Genomic DNA, 18,599 nt, shown 5'->3' with positions numbered 1-18,599 from the left:
ACATTGGCAAATTTTGCATTGTTTGATTTAAAAAATCTGATGTGTACACCACATGACTTCCTTGCACGTAATATTAAATTATACGCATGTTCGAAATAAAGAATGTATTGTAATCAAGAAAAATTCAGGGTATCATATTTACACGAAAATATACATTTTGACCGCAATCGAATGCGATTTAATGATATTTTTGCGTGAAATCTGTACGTTAGGAGAGAATAAAGGACTGTTTTACCCAAACGAATTATAAAACTAATTTAAAATGCATTTAGAAGAGAGTTTTTCGTGGCATCTGCACGTACGTACGAGGTATGCATGTATCTCGCATAATTGAAAGGGTGCCTCAGAACGTTAAAATTTTGTGTATAGGACTGCTATAATATGCAGATGTGCATGTCATTTCATGGGTGCAGTCAGCAGCACCAAACGTATATAAATATATATATCCATTCTGTTTCTCTGCTCAGTGAGCTCAGTTTTTTTTTTTTACTCTTATATGTTAGTAAAGTGCGCATTTTTTGCTTTAAAATGATTGAATTATGTTGTTCTTATCTTCCGCTTAAGGTTTTAATTGTTGATAACTCTACAACTATTGTATATAGATTACCTAAAAGTTAATCTGTATACAAAAGTTGTAGAATTATCAAAAAATAAAAAATTGTTTAAGTGCGGCTAAGCTTAATTTTTGGTTACCATAGCAGCCATATTTGTTTACATTTGAAACTTAGAATAGTGAATTCAGCTTCTGCACCTTTTTTTACCGAGTGAGACCAAAATTAAACTTTCATTTTTGGGCACCGAAAATCTGCCTTGTTGCCTGCTGGCCGAATTGGTTTTTTTAGCGTAGAAACTCTAATTTTAATTGTAAAAATATTTTTTGAAATTTTTTAAATAATTTTTTAACTTTATTTGATATTTTATATTTTTCAATTTTTGATTAAGATTTTTTGAGGTTTTATGTATTTTTTCCATGCCGCGAAGTGAGAACTTAATTGACTAAATGAGAAATATATCTCTAATGTAATTCAGGGAAATAAGTTTAAATGTAATGCAGCAAAAACGCGCATAGTTTAAGAGGCCGTACAAGGAAGTCATGTATCGTGTACATCAGATTTTTTACCTAAAGATTCAAAACATTTTTACGGTAAGTAATGTGTTTCAATCTCAGCAATGTGCTTCAATATCAGCAACGTGCTTCAATATCAGCATAGTGCGAGTGGATATTAGGTATACCATACTCTATTAAGATGGCCCTTTGGTCGACCATTTCTTAGCTTATGGTAATATTAGAAATCTATGTTTTCTCAGTTTTGGCGTACGTACTTTGTACGGGTACTGACGTAAGCTACGGCTAATGAATGTTGCAATAACAGCTTTCTTTATTTCCACCCTTTGACTGCCCTGTACGTGACAATAACTAGATTCGTGATCGTGATAGACATATGAGTACACTATAGTAGCATTTTACATTTTACTCTCCTTTGTGTTTCAAAAATAGGTTTTAGTGAGGGATTGGTATTTTGTAGTTATTTAAGTCATCGCCAAGAGGTATACTGGGAAGGTATACGTAATTCTAAGATTAAAAACATTCTTCATAAATATTGACCTAAAGACGAGGTAGCTTTATTTTCTGGGTATTTATTTTATATCCTTTACTTTATTTATAGTATTTGTATCTGAAGACATTATTTGAATTTTCAATTCGATTTGATATTTTATTATCGGAGTTCGCTTACATTTTCCTCCAATCAACGAAATACGTATTTAATCATCAAGCTTCCCGAAAATGGCAAGAGTTAATTATATTCCAGTATGTACTTTTACATCTGGAAACTTTTTTTCCTTTTTTTGAATATAATGCGTTTATTGTTAGTACACATTTCAAGATATTCGTGTATGTACTTACTTAAAGGTGTAAAAGGAAATATTGTTGGGCTTAAATTTACGGCTTAGCTGCTGTTGTAGGAGGGTTATTGTAACAAATTCATAACCACAAGTTTTTAAAATTATTCTTTGATCTGAAGGATTAAATGTCTTTTTGATAAATGTTCTGAATGTTAAAATACATTGAGCTTACTTGTGTCTAAATGATGAAAGAATGAGAAAATCATCAAACAACTTTATTTTGAGTCTTTTGATTGAAAAATTCAACGCCATGGCATTAAAAAATAAGAACAGGAATAACTTTATTCCTTGCCAAATATACATTGGCAAACTCGTTTTAAATAATATTTTACCATTAATGGATAAAATTATCAGATAAGCTTGCAAATGACTTAAGTTTTTGTCAGATATTACTGGTGCCACAAATAAGCAAAGAATTTAAAGATTTAAACATACAAACTTAATACTTCACAACGCTAAAGTCAGAAAGCTGTTCATGCACACTTTGCATAAAAAAAGACCAGATCGCGATCTTCCGATATAAATCCGATGGATTTATGATCCTGAGGATATCTGAAATATAAAGTACGAGTATATAACGAGATTTGTTAGAATTGAAAGATGCCATTAAAAGAAGTTGTACAAGTTTCTCCTGCGATGTTACATTCATATATATATATATATACTCATGAATAATCTCCGGCATGCAATGCGTTATCGTCTGCGAAGGCTAGAATATTGAGAACTTGTAACTTAAGGTATACGATTTGTTCTCACTCCTCTCTTGTGCTCTCATCGGTCCTTTACAATTCTCTTTTTTGCAAATGTTCTATCCCGGCAATTTTCATCATACGTGTATCATTCCAAAGCCATTTATGGTTTTTTAATGTGCTCATTAATTTCCGACTGGCATGCAATGCGTTATCGTCTGCGAAGGCTAGAATATTGAGAACTTGTAACTTAAGGTATACGATTTGTTCTCACTCCTCTCTTGTGCTCTCATCGGTCCTTTACAATTCTCTTTTTTGCAAATGTTCTATCCCGGCAATTTTCATCATACGTGTATCATTCCAAAGCCATTTATGGTTTTTTAATGTGCTCATTAATTTCCGAAGGAAAAAAAATTCGGATGTTGCCGATCGAAAATTTCGAAATGTTTTCACTGTCACCGTAACCGTGAGAAATATATTATTTTAAAACATCACAATCTCGAGCGCATACCTTTAACGATATATGAAATTTCATTTCGATTCGTAACGGTTCATACATCGAAACGAGCTCCGTGACCACAGAGATTTTAGGACCATAGCTCATTAACTGCAAGACACCACTCTTGCTTTATTGTTTTATTTTCTAATTTCAAGAACATTTGTAACAAGAAAAACAAGTTATTTTTAAAATAGTTTGCATAATATTATTAAAATTTTTCTTGCATAGTTAAGAAATAAAGACTTTAGTAACGATAAGGAAAAATTTCATATTATTCAGGAGGACCCAATTCTAAATTTGGGTTACACAATAAACAAGAAACACATTCAACTTTATTTCCAGAAAAATGTTTTACTATAATTTATTCCACATTATTTTCTGGTTTAAAGTGATTAAAAACGCAGAGAAGAAAGACGTAATTTCCGTTGATTCTGTAATAATGATCTCGTAGTTTAATTACATCTGATTGAAAATACGTGAAAATGTTCTCTTAGTTCGAACATAGTATTTGTACATCATTACACGTTCCTTGTTGCACGCTGACTCTGCAAATGAATGCCTATGAATTCTGGGACATGTAAAGAAGAAAATAAAATTTTATAAACATTTATGTAAAACGATACAGATAGTAAAAAATCTCCAAAAAGTAGACAGAGACAAAAGTTTATTTTCATCAATATTTATTCTTTCAATCTTGCAAAATTTCACTATGGGGAAATATTTGAAAGTGGAAATTCGTATTCAAGTTAAAATCTATAACTCATAATTAAATATTACAGAGTTGAAATACAAAGAAAATCAACTGTAAAATAATTTAATTTTTACCGACTATTATAAAAATCATATTAACCAGTATATACGATTGAAGATATTTATCATATCTTCAGCTCTAAACTCACTAATTCCTTGAAGGAAAATGTGAAATACTTTTTGTATAAGGGAATAATAATGTGCTTTAAATTTGTAAATGCAATCGAAAAGCGTTTAAATGCAGAAAAATGGCAATTTCCTTTTATTTTCAGCAAAAATATTTTCAAAAATTATTTGATGGTTGAGTGTTTAAATTCTGTAAGATTAGATTTATTTTGATGCATATTAAAAATAAATGAAGATTTAAGCACGTAGAAAAACCTTGATGCGCATGTCAACTCTCTATAAATAGAGTTTTTAGACTGACGAAAACATTTCTTTTAATTCGGCAGTCTTTTAGTAGTGAAATGATTTCAGACGTATCGCGTTATTAATTTCTTGCCTCTTCATAAATATATGCATACATATATATGAATATCGTATATATACTTTCATATTATTTTTATATTGTATCTTATAAATATTCATTAATAAAATTTCATTCTTAATTATTTAGAGCCATCTCTCTGTAAGGGATATAACATTCGCTGCTTCGATGTCATAATGGCTTCTCTTGCTCCTTTCCATTTATGTGGTCCTTGAAGTCGATACTGATAAGAGACGAAAGGACCCCAACAGATCTTCCAAAATAGCCGGATGTCAGTAAAAAATAACTTAGGTAGGTTTGGCTTTACCCCAAACTTTGATGCGATGTCGTCCATGTATTGCAAACAGTCAACCCTCAAAGTCATTTTATCACTTGGGGAATATCTCTTCGCATTTGCACGATGCGTTCTTTCGATATCTTTTAGCATCTTTCTTGAGGATGGTAAGTGTCCTTTTCCTGCAAGCATATGAGCTGCCCATCGACACTGTAACTCGCCAGTCGGGAACCCAGGTCCGAATGTCAAGAGGAAACCAATTATTGCAAGAGTTGGATGTTTGAGTTGGGGAGGATATATTCCTTTGTATAAATTGATTCGTCCATTCTTTTCTTGAGTTACTATTCCCTCTTCTAGGAATGAAAATTTCCATGTGTATCCTGTGGCCATAATGACAGCATCTATTTCTGTCTCCTCACTGCTTTCTTCGAAATAGACACCCTTCTCTGTAAAACGTTCAATATCTCTCTTTTGAATTATAGATCCAGACAGCAACTTTGAGCCAAAATGATCATTAATGACAGGATCCTTGTTAAAGAAGTGATATTTTGGAGGTACATTATATAGTTTATGATGGAACCTGTTATCAATATAGAATTTCTCCATGTACCAATTACATACTTGTAATGGGAAAATATCCATCATTTTGTACAAATGCCTTCTCATAAAGAAGTAATCTATGGGATATCCGTGTGGTCCAACTCTGTTTAGAACATATGCTCCAGTCCGTGTGCTCAAATAGACCTATAAAAAGTAAAATAGTGTATTACTAGTATATGCAATAAATATATCTTTTTGAGGGTGAAACCTATCGTATTTAAATAGTCTATTACGGAAATGATGAATCGTTCTATTGCAACGTTTCTACTGCCCTTAATAAACGTACCTCAGCTTCGCTAAATATACCTTTTTCAGCCTTTATAAGCTGTGTAAATGGAGGTAGCACTATCCTAAGGAATTGAAAATTGCAAGAAATCCTACAAAATGATGCAATGCCTTGAATCTCTGATAGTGCAATTAATTGCTCTTATCCCTTAAATGGCTTACGAAACAGACCTCAAATATTGGCAAGACAAAGCGACACTAACGGCTACCTGACTAAGAATGCTGTGTACTGTAGCGTGATACGCTTAAATCCATTGGAACTATCCATTGGAAAGACGATTTTTGCGTTTTTTCATGTGTAAAGAAGGTGTGAGCCAGTTTTGTTATAAAGCCCCTACGAAGGCTCCTTTTAGATACCTAGTTCTTACGTGCTTTGCCATATTCAAATAACTTAACTGGGAAGAGAATAATGTCTGATGCTTCAAGCTCTTACTTTAGGATATAGCACAGGTATTTATTCTTATTTATTCCTGTATATTTTCTCTTCAAATTTACTTAATTATTACTTTTTATATGAGATATCCTGCATATATTTAATGGTATTTATACTGATAAGCAATCGGTGCTAGTTTCTTGCTGGAAGCCAGCTACTGTTGTTTTGACTTCAAATTATTTAAACTTTATTAAAGTATGTTATTTTACTTATACTTTTTAAACTATCATATTACGCCCAACAACAATATGGTTGTTTCCCTATAGGAAGAGATGCCTTCTTGATCGGCTCTTCAATAAAGTCATGTTTATATTACACATGAAAAAACCTACAGAACCCGAAGAGATAACCCGTTTAATAGTTAGAAATGGATGCCAGATCAGACTATTCTTTCGTGACAGAAAGCTTGAAATAAATGGCATTTGAATGATTATCATAGTTATCAAGTACTTTAAAAGAATAAAATATTGAATAATTTTCTAAAATGCAATGATTATATTATAAAACTATCAGCAAAATAGTTAAGAAATACTACCTCATACTACGCTTCATAGATGTTATGAAGTTTACAAATCGAACTTTGGAAGGAATCCTGTATGAAGCCAGACCTTCGGAACCTATTTCCGAGCTGCAGTTACCCTTTACAGTAGCACTTAATAATAGCTACAGTTAAAAATATTGCTAGTATATTTTAATTTTAATTGAAGGAGAAATTAATTACATGAAATTAACTCTTGATCTACCACATATTTTTATATCCTGACCTTCTAAGCACATAACAGAAAAATGGAGATTTTTCTTGTCAGGAAATGTAACTTCGAAATTGTATGTCTTGGGGGTTCACATGCTATGCTCACATTGCGACATCTGAAGCATGTTTATCAAATTAAAACTTCTCCTCCTAGCAAAAAAACAGGTTTAATGAAGTCAACTGATAAAATTTACTATTCACAAGACCTATATCGGGAATTATTTTGGAGATCCCTCTAAATATGAGGACACCAGGATAATAAGGGATGTTGCTTGTAGAAAGACAAGCTACAAGAGTCTGTCATCTGACCAGATTGGCGAACGTAAATGAAATACCCAGTTGAACTTCCCATAATTGTTGTGAGCGACGTTTCAAATTTTGCTCCCTGAACAAGTATAACAGACTGAACAAGTATAACAAGTATAACCTGAGATAGAAAATGCCATTAATCAGAGGCACCCCTCTATTTGTGAACATGAGCACCTGAATACCAAAAGAAAACGAAGAAATAAATTTATTAGCAAATTAAATAAAATAATATTAATAAACTTCCAGATTTTTGTCAGTTTCTAGGATGAATCCACTCTTTTTAATACTCTAACTCAGCTAACTTACTGCATTGTAGATTGCTATAGCCCAGATCAGCTTGGAGCTTGAGGTTTCCTTTGTCAGATTAGAGATCGAAGAAGTACTCTTGGAAAACATTTTACAGGTACAGAGGAGGACAAAGGAGTGAGACGGCAAAGGTACCGCTGATACTATTCCATTCACAAATCATCTGTGTGTGGGAGCTCGCATTGTTTCCAGTTATCTCGTCCGAGGTCTCCCTGGTTTTTTATGTTCGGTTAGCTAGTTCACCTTTACAGTTTCGTAATATATTTTTATTGTTATCATTTTTCTTTATACATATTTTTCACGAAATAATGCAAACACTTCAGATGGCATTTAGTAAAATCAGGATGTCGGAACAAAATCAATTGCATTTTTCAATTGTTTTTGGAAAGAAAAACGGATATGAAACTACGCAGGTTGACACCTTTGCTAAACTTTATTCAGGTGACGAAATGTAAGTCTAGATGTTTGAAAAGAGAATTCAAACCCGATTTATGTAAGAAATGTTCATGATTATATGGATGTGAATCAACTAACTGGCTGATTTGTTTCCCATATCTGTTATTTGCAAAACAGAATGGTGATTCAATTGGGTGAATTAAAGTTTTGCTGATTTATGACATTTAATTCAGAAAATAAAAAAGCATGAATACTCATTCACGTTTAAACACTAGCTTAGAATTTAATTTGCTAGGAAAGGTGGATATTTGCCAATAAATCGACAGCGCATTTCGTTCAAATGTTAAAAGACACAATTGAACTTTGTAAAAAATGGTTATATTCTAACAAAAATTATTGATTGCTGTCTTTTGCTCTTCAGTTGAGTTTGCCCTTCAAGGGCATGAAGGACACGAGGATTCATTAAATCAGGGAGTTCATATCAACGTCTTAATAGAATTTGATTCGTCTCTTAAACACCAGCTCACTAGCACCATTATTGTTAAAGGAATGTCAAAAGAAATTTCAAATAATTTATTAGACTGCATGTTTATTGTTTGTCAGAACCACATAAAACAGTGGTAGTCAATCTGGTATATACCGACCGATAGTAGTTGTTCCAGCTTTCATGGTCGGCGGTAACAGAGCCATCAAGCGACGTTGCGATTGCATACTAATCGACTGAATGTTGACAAGTTAAGATCAGCACAGCGGTCAGACTCTGTTAGAGGGTGTTTGTATTGGGACCGAGGACTGAACTGACCTCGTTCGTGACCACCTGTCCCGCATACACCTGATCCTTCCTGACTAACGAGACGAGACATATGAGCGCGCAGTCTTCAAAAAGTCGCGATTACGCAAGAGACTTCAATCGCATAAGTTTTGTTCCTATGACGTAAGTGAAACTAAATCTTTACGTAATCGAGACGTTAATATGTACTTCGATTTCTGAAGTTAATATGTGGTTAGATTTCTGAGAGCAAGCATGTGCTTACAGCATCAAACGACCTAATTATATTATGAAATATCGTCAGTGAAATGAATATGAAATGAATATTGTGAAAAATCGTGAAACAATGTCTCAAAAAACGAAATACGTATGTGGCTGTTCTCCAGAATATCTGAAAATGGGTTTCATAGAATCCCTGTTGTAAATAAACAACGTGCAATATGTTTATTGTGCCATAAAACGTTATCCAAAGAGGCAATGAAGTCAAGTAGATTGCGAGTACATCTTTCTACAAAACATTCAAATGACAAGGACGAGCCCCTTGGTAATTTTCAGGAAATATATAAAAAAAATTCAAAATCGTTCAACTATCCTTTCATCATTTAAGAAACAACATACAAGGGAAAAAGTTCGATTGACTGCCAATTTCTTCATTTCACAATCAATTGAAAAAACTGGCAAAAGCTATAATATTGAAGAAACTGTAATAATATCCTCTATAACAGAATTTATTTCGAAAGTAATGCATAAAGATAGACCTCAAATTTTAAAAACGTTATCCCACAGCGCTAGCACAGTAAAGCAACGAACTGATGAAATGGCAATTAATGTTGAAAACCAACTTATAAGTATTCTCCAAAACTCTTTATTTCCCATGCAACTGATAAATCTACCATTGTAGATAATGATACTTTATTGATAGCATACGCTATTTTGATGAAAATAATATTATTACGAAGAAAATGCTATTCACAATAAATCGCATCACAGATACAAAAGAGTTATCTATATGCTATACTGGGACAACATACTTTCCAAAAGAGTATTTAAGTATTCCTTTGAATAATATTGTTGCATGCGCTACTGATGAAGCACCATGAATGGCAAGTCGCTGTCGTGGATTTGTTGCTTTGAAACAGGAAGTTTTATATATGAAGTATGCAGCATCCAAATGTTTAGTGTATTAATTTTGTGTTCCACAGGCAACATCTTATAGGAAAATATCTAAGCCTCCATTCATCATTAACTATTATAATTCGAGCCGTAAATAAGATTAAATCCAGTGCAAAGAATGATAAGACGTTTCGGCAACTTAGCCAGGACAATAATAAAGATTTTATTGAGTTTATTTTGCATACAGAAGTGTGGTGGTTGTCAAAAGGTACACCTTTGGCTAGATTTGCAGCATTATATGAATTTCATCAATTTCCTCAATTAGAATCTGTAAAAGATGATGTATTGACAGAGTAGCAACCTCAACGAAATTAAATTAGACGTGGAAAAACGATTTGAAGATATTTTGTTATTGAGGTTATATAACTGGAAGAAAAATCTTTTTACAGGAAATATTGAAGAGGTTCATATAACTTGCGAAGGAGAACTGTTAAAAATTAGATCTGTTGAAGCAAGCAAACATGAATTCGACAGTGTTGGATATGAACAACCTGTGGCAAAATATAAAAAAATTTAGTTTTACATACAAATATGTGAAAAATGGTATTCAATTTATTGATACCTTTCCCTACCTCATATCTTGTGGGATCAGAATTTGAAGTATTAGTGCTGTTAATCATTTTATGACCAAACAAAGAAACTGCCCAAATATTTCAGAAAGGGGAGATCTTCGTTTGTTCCTCTCAAAAATCGAACCGGATTTTCAATAATTAATTTCCCAGAATCAGCCTCAGGGATCCCACTAATAACTGAACTAAGTAATTTATATATATGCGAAGTATGGATAAAAAGATAGATTTAACTATAGTAAGTTGTTTTATAAAGATTTGTTCTGCCGAACGTAGTGAAAAGCTGACACAAAGTATTTGGTAAGTAATTATTATTAGATACTTTAACTTGCTGTAACTCTGTTTTATAAATTTTATAAAGTAAACTTACTTTCCTACATTGTAAATCACCATTATTGTGGAACCCGTGGGTGGTTAGAAAATTTTACTACTAGCAGAGATACAAAAGTGGGCGGTAGGTATAAGAAAGTTGACTACCTCTGACATAAATGAGATCTCAAAAGTGAATTTTGTTTCAATAATAGCAGATGTAACTATTGATGTGTTATCCAAAACTTCTTAGATAACAATGCTAACGAAACCCTATGTATCTTCAAGTCAGTCTGTAAAAATCTGAAATCCATTAGCCAAGGAAAGTCCAAAGTCGTTATATATCCAAAGCCCTCCCAAAAGATTACCCACCTGCCCATATTTACTATAGAAGGTAAGAAAATAAAAATTACTGATAGCTTCAAATTCCTTAGCCTAATCAATGACAAGAAATTAAACTGGATTGAACATTTAAAATTCGTTAGAAATAAAACCTCCGAAATTACAAACAACTTCCAAAAATTGAAAAGGATTTAATTGGGGATTAAGTTATATTCAAAAACTCTCTTTAAGGTAGTTATTGAAAAATTTGTATTGTATGGGGCAGAAATTTGGGCCCAAACTCTTACGAAAAGAAAGAAAACACAGCTGGAGGCAATAAAACGCCCGTTTTTACTATACATTACAAGGTTCTACAGAACAGTATCAAATACGGCACTCTGTGTGTTGGCAGGAATAGCCCCACTGTATATAACAGCTCAAATGGAACATACCAAAGGCACAGTTTTAAGGCTTAAAAAGAACTGTTCCATGAAAGATAGAGTCTTCGAATATTCCAATTACGAATCGCCCTGTAACCCATACAGAAGGCACCCAGGAGTAAATCCAAAAATCAACTGTATTGCAAAAAACACACAAATTAGAAACTACTACCCATGCGCATACACAGATGGCTCCAAAATGGAAGAAGGAGTCTGATGTGCATGCATTATTTATATAAATTCTCAACTTAAAATAATACGAAAAGCTAAACTTTTAAATCAAAACAGTATTTTTCAAGCTGAGTTATCAGCAATAAAAATGGCCCTAGAATATTGTACTAAAAACTAACTCAAAAAATTCAAATATATACAGATAGTAAATCATCCACGATTCTAGCTATGAAAAATATTCAACATAATTTTCGGATCATTTAAGATATGTATGACATCTCTATCTCGAATCCTGATATACATCCTACTATTTCCTGGGTTAAATCCCATGTGGCGATTTTTGGAAATGAAGAAGCAGATGAAGTGGCAAAATCTGCTATTACTGACATTGACGCAGAATTAAAAAATCCTTCTTCGCCTAAATCTCAACTAAAACGCCAACTTAAATGCCTACGGGAACAAGCATGGCAAGAAGAATGGAAAAATAATGATAAGGAGAGAAGACTCTTCCAACTTAAACTTCACATCAATACGGACAGATATAGTACGAACCATCTAATCAATTGGTTTATGACAGGACATGGCCCCTTCTCCACGTATTATTACGAACGAAACATTGCTTCTTCTGAGCAATGTGTATGTGGGGAAAGGGGCGACCCTAACCATTACATCTTCAAATGTCCAGTAACAAAAAACTATCACTTGAAACCTCCTGAGACTAACATATATCAGTGCTTAATAGCCTTAGAAATCAAACAACTAAGAAAAAAACAGAACTCTCAGTCATATACCTCGCTAGTAGAGGAGAAGAATTGTGCAATACAAGATAAGCATATAATTACACACTGTAAATTTCAAAAATTTAAATCATAATTGACAAAACGACCTACTTGACACAAAATTGACAAAAATGCAGACTAAAATTGGCAAAAGGACTAAAGACCATACAACACCTCTTTGCATCCAACAAAACAAAAGAAAGTCTAAAATATTCTAAAAAATAATTCATATAAAAATGTTTTCTGCATGTACTCAGTATATACTCTCTGCATATACAAGCAAAAAAGTGCTCTTGGCATTTATGTATGTAATCAAGCTATATATATGTTTGTAAATGTATTGTTATATGTATGCCATTATGTATTGATCTGATATATATTTACCTTTATGTTATGTATTTACCTTTATGTTTTTTATTTACCATTATGTATTCGAGTACAAAAGACACCGAATGTCTCAATTATACAATACCTTTTGCTATAGTATTGTATTTATGTGTCATAAAAATACCAAAAAACTATAAAATTAAAAAATACAAAAAAAATGTTTAAAAACTTCCAAAAAAATCAAAATCTTATTTTTTCTATCCCTAAACTTTCTCGAGCTAATGTGGCTTCCTCTAGTGTGCATCTTGACAGCTATTATGCAATTTTCCTATTTCTGCTTACTACTTAGATATCTGATGTGAAGTTACGTGGTTTTAAACCATAGGCAGTTCTTAACTCATAATTATTGGCATTGGCTATTCGCTGCATGTTAGTTTGGTTTGGTTTGTTTAATTATGGCGGGCTATCTGCTTAAGGGGAGGAATGCCTTCGTGGAGCACGTTCTAAAAACACTGGCTCGTGTAGACCTTCCACATGGGGAAAACAGCGAAAACACTCACGCAGCCAGCACTTTCGGCGAGATTCGAACCCCAGACCGAACTACCAGTGTTCAGTGACTTATGTCTCAGCTGCTGTTGGGCCTACGCCGCATGTTAGAACACTCGTAATTTTTGTTTTCGTTTATATTGTTTCAAAATATGATGCCACATGTTGATGTGTTATACAATCAGTTCAGCAACACTCACTAGAAGGGTGAATATTTTCAAGCAGGCATTGGAGAAAGAAAAGGAGAAGGACTCAGCGACAGAGGGGACACCGGAATCGTATAAAACATCAAGAAAGAAATTAGAGGAAATATTTATATAAAAACTGTAGAATCTTATAAGGTATTGTCTCTCACGTTCCAACATGCCTTCTCGGTGCAACCGTAGTACACTCGGCACATATTCGAGAGGTCCAGGGTTCGAGGTTCGGCGAGGACATTGCACATTTTTCAAATCCCCGGCTTTAAAATAACCTGATAAGCTATTTCTCCCGCCTTCTTAGCATGCCTTTGTTGTGTTGACCTCTCGAATACGCTCGGCGCGTATTCGATAGGTCCCGGCGACAGCACTGCTCATTTTCAAAAAAATTATAATGACAGTGACGCCCAAACTAAAAAAAAGGTGGTGGATCATGATCCTCCACCACCAGGATTTCGCGAATGAGTTCTCTAATCACGAGTTATTCTTTAAAAGGGGGTATATAAGGTATTTCCCCGGCCTACTTAGCATGCCTTCGTAGTGTAATGGTAAGCACGCTCCGCGCATATTCGAGAGATCCGAGGTTCGAGTCCTGGCGAGGGCATTGCACATTTTTCAGGTCTCCTGCTTCAAATGTCTCTAGAACCTAATGACTCGACAAGCTAAATATATATGTGATGTTATTAGAAATCATATAAAAGAGAGATTTTGTTTTACTTCTCATTTCTCTCGTGTTTCTCTCCTCAAAGCTCCAAAATTCTAAGACTACGAGTAAACGTTTCCAATTCAGATTCTTGACCAAACAAATGATTTTTATTCCATGTTACAGAAGAATCGTCTGAGAATTGAAATAGGAGTAATTTACAGAAATATGACTGGGGCCATTTAATTAAAGAAAACAGCATACAGAGTAGGTTTTCGTAGATATTTGGACTGCAGCTAATTTTTATTACTATTCCAATGACCACTGGTGAAGTTGAGAGATACTTCTCAACTCCAAAACGAGTTAAGATATTTTTAAGAAGCACTATAAGCGAGGACAGACTAAGCGCTCTAGCAATGGTCACAATTGAAAAAAAGCATGATAAATGACGTACCTAAATTTAATGAAAACGATATTGATTTGTTCGCCTGACAGAAAGGATCCGACGACTGAATTTAACTTACAGAAATTCTACTTGACAATACTGCAATCAAATTTTAAAGATATAGTAATTAATTAATTAATTTTATGGTTTTACTGCATTCCATTCTAAGAAATAATATGCTACAACTTTTTTATTTATGAAAACTCGTTTTATCTTATTTGCATTGTTAAATTTCTGAAACGCAAAATAAGGTCTAAAATAAAGTTAAAAAGGAATCATATATACAATTCTTACTTGTTTGGCAACATCGCTTACTCCAACTGCAGCGTCTAAAGCAGAACAGCCCATTCCAACAACTAAGACATTTTTGTTTTTATATTCGTCAACCTCTTTCAAACTATGCGTGTGTATAATTTTTCCTTTGAATTTCTCCTAATTAGGATATTTCGGCATTATCGGCCGATTAACGTGACCTACACAAACCATCACCCCATCATAAATGTCAGTAAGTTCTTCACCTGTAATCGTATTCTTTGCAGTCACCACCCAGCGGCCTGTTTCATCATAATCTTTAGAACGCTTAACACAGGTTACCATCATATTAAATTGGATGTGTTTAAAGCAATCATGCTCGTTGGCAAAATCTTTCACGTACTGGTACATCTCGTTGTGTCTCATATAATTGTTATATTCTTTCTTCGGTGGAAAATTGCTGAGGGCTCCCATTTCCTTACTATGATTAATGATAGTAGTGGGCATTATGGATGCAACTCCTTCCATATTAGACACTTCTCTGTAGTTCCAAGTGCCTCCAGGTTTATCTGTTTGTTCAAAACATACAGGATTTAGTCCTTCTTCTTTCAACATTACAATAGAACCAATTCCTGAAACTCCACTACCAATGACTGCAATTTGCTTCTTAGATGCCATAATTGATCTGAAAGTAAATACATAATTTATGTATTCATGTGTAAGTTAAATAATTTTTATACTTAAATTCCACATTCCATATACATGTTTGTTCATGAACTGTCAAATAAAGTGACTACATAATTAAGAATTTAAAGAAACCATTTAGGCCATTTTCATTGGGTATTTGAACATCTTCTTTCTTTAGTTAAAGATGTGAAAAATTCCTTCGTACCACTACGTAAAATGAAAATTTGCAAGTTTCAAATTTTTGTTAGTAGGGTGGTTAATGAATATATTGATTTATACTAACAAGTAAACCTTCTCTCTTATGATACCGGTTTGACGGAGACCGATAAACGTTCTGAAAGCTTATGTGACAAGTAGAAAAACTGGGAAATCTTAGGGGCAGAGGGACAAACGTTTAGGAGCTCTAGGACCCACAAAGTATCAGTAAAATGTTGAAAACATGACACCAAATGTCGTTAAAATGTTAGTCTCATGTATTTATATGAACTAATAATATGGTAAGAAAGTGGAGATCTCAATATGAAAAAAAAAAAAAAAACAACTCGTTGAAAAGAAAAAAATGTACATTTGGATGTTGAAAGTGTGACTTTTTATTGACTTCAAACAAAATCTATAACAAAAGACAATCAATATGCAATTCGTCAAATAAACATTGAGACTTGCCGCAAGGCAGTTAACATTGGGCACATTTTGCAAAAGCGATAGCCTCACACTTTGCACACTGGTCATTTGTCAAAGAATCCTAGCAGTAATCCATTGGCCCAATCCACATTCCAGGTTCATCGTTCAAGTATCCGCCCTTATAAAAAGTATACATAATCAAGTTCTTGAAACGATGGATACTGAACTGTTACAGTGAAAAGTCTGCAGGGCTAGAAAACTATCGAGATGTTAAATGTGCTCCTGTGTTTTGATAATGATTGTGTCCGTTATGTAGCGAATAAAAGATTTGTAGTGTCTGAAGAAATGAATATTCAGAGGCTGGATCTTTTCCCTAAATCCTTCAGGCACCAGTTCGTTTTGTAGATCTTTACCATCAGGTACTTCGCAAGCATATAATGCATGAAAATACAAGAAATAGAGACGTCATTACGGGAATATGTGCATCTATGCACACTCGAATGATACTTTATGTATCCTATAGCTCCTAAACGCTTGTCCCTCTACCCCTAAGACTTCCCAGTTTCTCTAGTTGTGACATAAGATTTCAGAAAATATATGGGTTCCCGGAAAACCGGTATCAAAGGAGAGAAGGGTTTACTTGTAAGTATGTGGCATTTATCTTTAAGTTTTACTAAAGAAAGTCTGTTTAATTTAATGCTTTACTTTCTGCCGCTTTTCTCTTGAGGTCTTCTTGAGGTTTTCTCATTCAAGAGTTTATGTGGATTTTGATTGGTAAGAAGTTAAGTGTAGAATTTTGCGATTAGGTGTGAGAGAGTCCTTCTGTGGTGTGAAGAGCCTTCTTCCGCTGCCTTATCGCTTGAGGAAATGAGACCTTTGGATAAAATAATTTTAACTATTAAATTCAAAAATTTAAACCCCAGCATCCTGATTGAGTTTTTTTCTCTAACACTCGTAAATGTATGTGATCTGAAGCTTTGTTCAAGAGTGGTGGTGGTGGTGGTAGTAGTACTTTGTAGTGGTGGACTAAAGGTTTTCAATTTTTATTTAGAGGATACGCGTTAGTCAAAAGGTTGAGAACCGCTGCTCTAAGCTACTCTTCCTAGAAACACTTAATACTAAAGTTAAGTCCTATTTGTGAAAGGTGGTGCGGCGCCTAGTATGGTGTATTCAAAATTTTGTCACGTTCCAAAGACGTTTTTAATGACTGCTAGGCTAGATCAGAATTATTGAATTACTAATTTAAACCAGATGAAATATGGCTCGTAAATTTGTGTTTGTGTATTTTAATTTAAGCATACAGAAGTTGTGAAGTAGATTTAATTCAAGATGTTTTATTTGTGAGTCTTTTTGTTTTAAGATTAGTTATTCTGGTGGTGACGTACGTAAGACATTGTTTTTATGATAAAAGATTTTGCAGAAAAATATAGGATGTTAAATATTGCATAAATAATATTAGATGTTAGCTTATAAAAGCGAACGTTTTCGTTGGGTTCTTTTCTGAGTTTAATAACGACAGATAAATAGCAAGACTGTACTATAGAAAAATGAAATGGTGAATAGTAAACAGTTAATAAATTTAAATTAGATGAATAATTAAATTATTATAAATTGGAAATACTATAAGAGCTTTCAGACGGAAAGGTAAAGATCTTGATATCATATTTAATCTGTAATAAGAAAAAAAAAGATTCGTGAACGCCCGCTTGTATGTACACCTCCTTGCCCTACCAGAACTGTGAAATTTCAGACGAATATTTTCGGGACAATAAAAGAGTGAAAAGCAGAAATTTTTAAAATGGGTTGCAGTAAGCAGAAGATGAATTTCTCTATCTTCACTGACTTATGTGACATCACGTAATCTGCACTGAACAATCTGATTTGAGTATAAGATATAATTATACGTAACACCATTTTCTTTCTTATAGAATTCTCTAATGCGGATTTTATTTATTTCTTGTATACTTTTTCTGTGTTAGGAATAATTGTTTGTAAAGACGTTAAATGTGCTCTAAAAGATGTCTGTTAATTAAATAAATATTGTTTCTCTTTCTTTCCTTTTGTATAACTGAAATGCATTCAAATTTATTTACTTTCAAATTTCGAGTGTCATTTATATTTCATTCCCTTTTATAAGATTTTCTTCTTTTCCACTAAACTAAACTACAACTTACAAATGAACCTATATATATGTGCGTGTAAGATATAACGAAATACGATAGTTGCTTTAATAAATAATTGGCGATCTCAAATTAACATTCTAATGTACGTAATTTCTTTTAAACAATGTACGTAGAAATGTATCATGTTTAATTATGATTGAATAAGTGTCTGCAAAATTAATTGGATATGTGTGAGAATAAAGACTGGAGATTTTTAAGTTCATGTTTTATTGTCTTCATCTGTATGCCTTCACCACAGCCATGACTGACATCGAAAGCTGTTGAGAGTTTCAGTCATCACTACTGTGCTTAGAAAATATGACATATATATGTAATATGACTGTGTCATTATTGTGGTAAGATGACTTGGTGAGAGAATTGCAACGGATTGACGTTGGTGTTCTGCGTTATAACTTGAAGAGATTTTAATGCGTTGCTTGAAAACTGCGTAGTTAGAAAGATGACTTGGCGGCAAATTCCACACTTAATTTTATTCCTTGATAA

At 33.4% G+C, this 18,599-nt stretch overlaps 1 pseudogene across 1 annotated transcript; it reads right to left on the bottom strand.

Annotated features, from left to right (window-relative positions):
* Positions 1-3,756: 3,756 nt before the first annotated feature.
* On the bottom strand, positions 3,757-15,303 carry LOC118194508 (flavin-containing monooxygenase 5-like; annotated as a pseudogene). Its single transcript, XR_015041903.1, has 2 exons — positions 14,668-15,303; positions 3,757-5,348 (listed from the first exon to the last, which is right to left on the bottom strand). The product of XR_015041903.1 is annotated as a flavin-containing monooxygenase 5-like (transcript).
* Between the last annotated feature and the right edge of the window lie 3,296 nt (positions 15,304-18,599).

This window comes from Stegodyphus dumicola, chromosome 7 (genome assembly GCF_044657685.1).
Source record: "Stegodyphus dumicola isolate Sdum_Otavi_A_Nest chromosome 7, ASM4465768v1".
Lineage (NCBI taxonomy): Eukaryota > Metazoa > Arthropoda > Arachnida > Araneae > Eresidae > Stegodyphus > Stegodyphus dumicola.
The sequence above is the reverse complement of the archived record's forward strand: the minus strand, read 5'-3'. Positions and strand labels throughout refer to the sequence as shown.